Raw genomic sequence first — 6,983 nt, 5'->3', positions numbered from 1 at the left:
TATGGTCTAGTACTAAGTTTCAAATCTTGTTTTAAGACAAAGTTTTTCGAATTCATGTTGGTTTCTTCCTTCAACTATTTGACTGAAGAAACTGATTGGTCATCGAATCTAGATTGCACACTATCGTCATTATCATATCATGTGCATTTGTTAGTGTTGGTCTCAATACCACAAGATGAAGAGTTCAAGAAGAGCTACCATCTTATGAAGACTGGAGGCGACTCAACTCTCGGTACCACAAGGTGAAGAGCTCAGGTGGAGCTACCATCTCATGAAAACCGAAGGAATCCTCATCTTATGAAAAGTAAGGTTACACAAAGGTAAAGCTGCTCCACATATTGGATCTAGGAATTGAGCTTTGTATGGATCTTTGTAAGAACCTTATTTGCATTAGTGGATTATGCTCAGTGGAGAATCATTGGTTTTTAACCCAGAGGTGGGTTTTTTCCGGCTAAAAACTTGTTGCGTTCTTTGTTTCTTAAACTGGTTTATATATCTTATTTACTATGCATCCATGAGTTATTTGATATGTGTTTGTGACTAAGTTTACACTATTATGAGTGATGAAATGAATTGTTATTGACTAGGATAACTTGTAGTGAACTAAGTTTGATTTGTAGATTTGTGTTTGGTTAACTGACGAATCTATACTTAGTTGTCACATTCGGGCCTGGGCCCCCACCACATCTCGGGCTCAACTTCACCATAGCACGATATTGTCCACTTTGGGTGATAGGAGCATATTTATGCGACTTAGTTAGCTTGTTCTTGTGCATTTGTGTTGTTATTTCTTAGTTAATGTAGTATTTCAAGTTATTTTCGTGTGTTTGTAGGTCCAAAGGGTTAAAGTAGCAAGGAAGTGCATTTTGGTGCATTTTGGAGCAGTTTTGGGCACTAAATGGATAGCACATGTATGGGCCAAAATGGATGGACGAAATTGGAGTTCAAAAGGCTAGGAACATGCTACAAATCAGAAAAGGAAAGTTCAAGACAAAGAAGATAAGGAAAGAGCAAGAAATATGGAAAGAGCGAAAGCCATCCGAACTAATGATTCTCGAGTGGTTGCATATTTCATTAGAACTAACCTATTTGCAAGGTTTGGAATGCCACGAGTAATCATAAGTGATGGAGGTTCTCACTTTTGCATTTGAACGATTGAGGCTTTGCTCAAGAAGTACAATGTTACGCATAAGGTTTCAACACCTTGTCATCCTCAAACCAATGGGCAAGCCGAGGTTTCAAATAGGGAGATCAAGCAAATTCTAGAAAAGATCGTTGGGCCAACAAGGAAGGATTGGAGCGTATGTTTAGAGGATGCATTGTGGGCATATTGCACGGCATATAAAACACCCCTTGGCATGTCCCCATTTTGGCTCATATATGGCAAACCATGCCATCTTCCCGTAGAATTGGAGCACAAGACGCATTGGACTGTCAAAACATTCAACATGGACCTTGATGCCGCTGGAATTTATAGGAAGCTCCAATTGAATGAACTTGAAGAGATTAAGCATGAGGCTTATGAAAACGCTCTAATTTACAAGGAGAAGACAAAGGCTTTCCATGATAAGATTATTCGAGGCAAATCATTCTCCATTCGGCAGAAAGTGCTACTCTTTAATTCCCGCATTCGTTTGTTTCCTGGTAAGTTGCGTTCTAAGTGGATTGGCCCGTTTGTTATTACTAATGTCTTTCCTTATGGTGCAGTCCAAGTTCGAAGCTTGAAAACAGGACAAGAATTCAAAGTGAATGGCCATCGGTTAAAGCCCTACTATGAGAATTTCGAGGAGCATGTTGTGGATGATGTACCCCTCCATGCCGTGGGTACTAATGAAGCTTAACATGGCATATTCGTCCCGCTGGAAGACGTTAAAGCAAGCTCTTCTTGGAAGGCAACCCATGCATTGAACAAGGAGAAGATGGAACTTCTACTCCAAACCCAGATTTGCGTTTCTAAACCCTTCTTTTTGCTGCTTTATTTTATCATGCTTAGTTGTTTGTTATTTGTTTGCTTTTGTGTGAGTCTTTGTGTGAAACATTGAGGACAATGTTTGATTTAATTGGGGGGGGGGGGGGGGAGGGGGTAAACAAGTGTTTTTATGCAAATTCGTGGGATTCTATCACCTATCACTTCTAATGTTGTTTCTCACTATTTTAAAGTATTTTTAGTGCATTTTGAGCTGTTTTGGTGTGTTTTAAAGTAAAAATCCGAAAATTTGAAAAAAAAAATTGAAAAAAGTGTTTTGAAAAAGCCAAAAAGAGTTGTTTTTGTGTGTTTGTTTGTGTCTTAGGGTACCTTCCAACACAATGATGAGGATTTGGTTTTTAATGCATGACTGTTAAAGAGAGTTACAAACATGGATGGAAGTTTGATTTACTCTTTGGTTTATGCTTGGTTGTAGTTATAGTTTACGGATTCACATGTAATCACAAAGGATAAAATCAGTTTTTGTAACATGCTTGAAGGAAGGAACCCAAACAAACGCTACATCCCTGAGAGACTTGAGCCTAAACGTTTATTTGGAGAGTTATTAATCTGTGCATTCTTGTTTTCTAAAATCGTTGCATGATCTCATTATTCTTTGCTTGGTTGCTACTTAGAATGCGTTTCATCATTATAGTTCCAAATACTAAAACTCATGCCCATTTCATTCAAAGCATGAAATTGATTAGCATAACAAATAACAAGATGAAGTTGTTTAGTTAAACCAAAGCCAAAAAGCCTTACCCCTTTGAATATGTATTGTAGGATTAGTCCCCTTGAGCCTTATTTAGCCTATTTTCTTTGTTAACCACATTATCCTCACCTAGCCTAGAATAGGAATCCCATACCCTTGTTCTTAAAGGATAGTGAAGCATGACTTAGAGGGAATTCCTTTTGTTCTACAAATTGCAGAAAAACAAGTGTGGGGGAAGGGTTTATATGAAAAAGAAAAAAAAGAGAAAAAGAAAAAGAGAAGAAAAATTCGAAGAAAAGAAAAGAAAAAAAAAAGAGTTGAAAATAAGTGAGAATGAACTCACAAGTATTGGTTGTTGAAGAAAGGGTCCAAAAGTTTGAATTTGACCCTAAATGTTGCATGAATCTTCCCTCTGTGTTTAAAAGTTGATTTCTGCATTCAAAAGTGAATTCTAAGTGTTTATTTCATTACTTTGCTTACTATTGCTTTAAGAACCTTTGTTTATCATTTACCTTTCTTTGTTAGCCAATACCTCAGCCCCGTTACAACCCTTAAACTTCTATTTTGATTGTTATGTGTTTCAATATGTGGAGTTTAAAATTGGTTTGAGCATATGGTATCCCTGGTTCTCGCGTCTAAGTAGTAGCATTCCATTCATGAGATCATATACATACATGCATTATTAATTCCAGAAAGTGCTTCCTTTGTTTAGAACATATGTGAGTGGCTCGTCTACATGTTTACATCAATCTTCTCACATATACCTAGTGTATGGAGTGTAGTCATAAAATCCAAGTGAAAATAGAGAGTATATCCGTTGAGGAATTGAGGGAATTCTCTAAGGCATGTTACTACATTCAAAATGTTGTTTTAATTGATTAAATGTGAGCTAGTAAATGGTGACTATGATTAAGTATGCTCGAGGGTAAGGATTGCTGAAATCTATGTGAGTGGTGATCTTTAACATGTTATGTTTCATTGGAAATCCTTGAGGCAAACGTTGGAAGGTTTAGATTGTATGTTTTGTTTCTTTTGGTTGTTTGTTTTGCTTAAGGACTAGCAAAAGCTAAGTGTGGGGGAATTTGATAGGAGCATATTTATGCGACTTAGTTAGCTTGTTCTTGTGCATTTGTGTTGTTATTTCTTAGTTAATGTAGTATTTCAAGTCATTTTCGTGTGTTTGTAGGTCCAAAGGGTTAAAGTAGCAAGGAAGTGCATTTTGGTGCATTTTGGAGCAGTTTTGGGCACTAAATGGATAGCACATGTATGGGCCAAGATGGATGGACAAAATTGGAGTTCAAAAGGCTAGGAACATGCTACAAATCAGAAAAGGAACGTTCAAGACAAAGAAGATAAGGAAAGAGCAAGAAATATGGAAACGTATCCTAACAACCTTATCGTATCCAAACCTTATCCTATCTTATCCTAACCTAATCTTGTTCCACCTTAATCCTAGCTGCAAGTGGACTTAAAAACCTAATTTCTAGAAGCCTTATTTGACCCTAGAAGGGTGCCGCACCCTTCCCCCTTTTATTTCTTCTAGAAAACCCAAAATCAGCCACAAAACACTTAGTTTCTAGAAGGCCCAATTTTGGATGAATTGGATTCTGATTTAAATTGGCCCTTTTCCTCTTGGATTTGGATTGTATAAATCCATATCAGAAATTAATTGGGCTAAGACTTAATTTCCAAGCAATGTGCCGAACCCTAGGGCCCTAATCCTTAAAATCTGCTAAGTTGTAACCCTAATCTAATTAACCCTAGGGTTGGCCGAACTATTTAATCATATTTTCAACCACAATTTTATGGAGAACCCTTATGCCATTCAGAAAAACCCTTGCCGCAAGCACTAGACACCATTCTACATCATTCATTCACTCCATTCACTTCCATACACAATCTGCCGCACCTTTCCACCCTAATCAGCCATCATTCATCATCCTAAGCAAGAATACACCATTCATCACCCCCAAAACCACCAACCACACCTTGTGCCGCAACAAGGAAGAAGGATGAGAGCTCTAGACGTGCATGCCATTCGAATTGGTTTGCTGGAACGTTTAGGTGTAATCTTTCTTGTGTTTTTCAATGTTTAAATTCAAGAACCTTTGCTTTGTGAGTATGAGGAACTAATCCCCTTTTGGCTAGGGGGAATTTCAAAACCATGGTTATATTTGCATTATGATTTGATTACTTCCAATTGTGATTTCATGAATTGTGAATTCAATTTACTTATCTATTTGAATTAAAACTTGTTTGTGTATGTGGGTTGAGAGTGCACACTTAATTTGCATGCATAAATCTGATGCTAGGATATAAGGAAGCTTCACCTAATCGTTGTGAACTTATATTCATAAGTAGTAAAGGTTGTTAGTCACAATCATGTTAAGTAAATTCCTGGCATAAGTATCATGCGCTTTCATAGTTACGAACGCCTTGTCAACACTTAGGATTTTCATAGAATTTAATGATCTTTGATTGTTTCTCTATTATGCGCTTTCATGTAGAGAACTTTTGAGGAATAATTTGATTGCAATGCGCTAATTCCATTCAATTCAATGCCTTAAGGAAAATCCGAGGGTTAATTTAAGTGTACCTAATTAACTTGGGGTGTTGAGGTTCATGGTTCATTGAAAAAGCAATTGGAGATTGTTTTGTATGCAAGTATGTCATGTGTGGAGAAATACCTCCTAGCTAGCCCATCATCCATCTAATTTCACCAAATTCGTGCAAATCTGCCTAGTTCTAGATTTTGTTTTGTTTACTTTATTTTCGTCCAAAACCAAATCCCCCTTTATTTTAGAGTGTCTAACTAGTTAGAATCTGTTTTAGATTGTGTTTTCAAGTGATTTGAGTCAAGTTAAAACCAAAATTCGTCCAAAATTGTGTTTAGAGTCAAATTTGCCCAGTTTGTGTTTTTAGGTAGTTTTGAGTGTTTTTAGCTTATTTTGAGTCTTGTGAACTTGTTTTGAGTCTTTTAAGTTTAGTTAAGTGTTTTAAAGCTTAGTTTTATCTATTTGAGTCAGTTTAAAGTGTTTAGCAATCCCCCCTAATCCCCGGTTTAAGAATGATCCCTACTTACATATACACTACAATTGTCAAAAGCGGGTATAATTTGTGTGTTAAGTTAATTTTCGCATCAAATTTTGGGGCCTCGACCATGCCATCACGGTTTTGTTTCTGGGAACTCACACGAGAACTTCCTAGTGGGTCACCCATCCTGGGATTGCTTTCGTGCGCTACTCGCTTAACTTCAGAATTCCTACGGAACCCGAAGCCAGTGAGTTCCCAAAAGGCCTCGTGCTAGGTAGAGATGAGAATATACATATAAGGCTTAGATGATCCACTTCCCTCGGCGATGTGGGATGTTACATAGTTGACTGGTAAGCTTGACTAGTTAATCCAGCATATTTTAATTCTTAATTGCTTTGTCATTGTTGTTTGCATAATGGACTGATATGTAGATGTGTTCAAATTTAGGAATTGGTGTTGTGAAACTGATCTGGGCAGACTCTGTTAGTTGGACGTACTAGTCAACTAGGATCTTTTCTTGCATATGCACTTTTTATCGTTGACTAACTTGTAACTAGTTGCTTATCTCATTTGGCTAGTCTACTGTGCAAAATTAAATTTTTATTTGTAGGATATTCAGCCTAGTACTAATTTTATACATGAATATAGTTAGGAAGACATAAGAAAATATAAGCAATTGGATTTCGAGTCAAGGCTCAAAAATTACTCAAGACACCTACTCAGGGGCAAAATAATCATTTCACATGTCTTGGGAATAAGATATATTATTTTAAGGGATGGGCTGTAACACCTATTTCCTTCATCAATAAAGAAACCTTGATGTTGATTTATCTTATGCTCAATACCTATCTCTTTCTTTTCCTTTTTCGATGATGAAGGAATATCTTACTCATGTGAACAAAGCATAAACTTTGAAAACTTCGCATGATTGCAAGTCTAAAAATTTAAAGTAACACTAACAGAGGAATCACTTTTAGTCCATCCCGTATTATTCGATTAAAAGACTCGAAGAATCGAGCTGTAATAAGTGTAGTTACGATTGGTGGGCTATGGGCATAGGCACATGGCGCCCTGCCCTGGAAGTCCAATGCACTATCTTGCCTCTGGAAAGTTTTTGTAACTACCAAAGTTGAGGTTTATAATATTCAAAATTCATCTGAGGGTGGCTTTGAACTTTAACCTTGAGTATAACCACTTCTATCCCAGACCAGCATAATAAGTCAAGTATGTTCGGAGACACCATGTGTTTAGCAAGTCCGAAGGGGGCATCCA

The sequence above is a fragment of the Pyrus communis genome, chromosome 15, assembly GCF_041283825.1.
Source record: "Pyrus communis isolate YQ-2024b chromosome 15, ASM4128382v1, whole genome shotgun sequence".
In the NCBI taxonomy this organism is placed as follows: Eukaryota; Viridiplantae; Streptophyta; class Magnoliopsida; order Rosales; family Rosaceae; genus Pyrus; species Pyrus communis.
The sequence above is the reverse complement of the archived record's forward strand: the minus strand, read 5'-3'. Positions refer to the sequence as shown.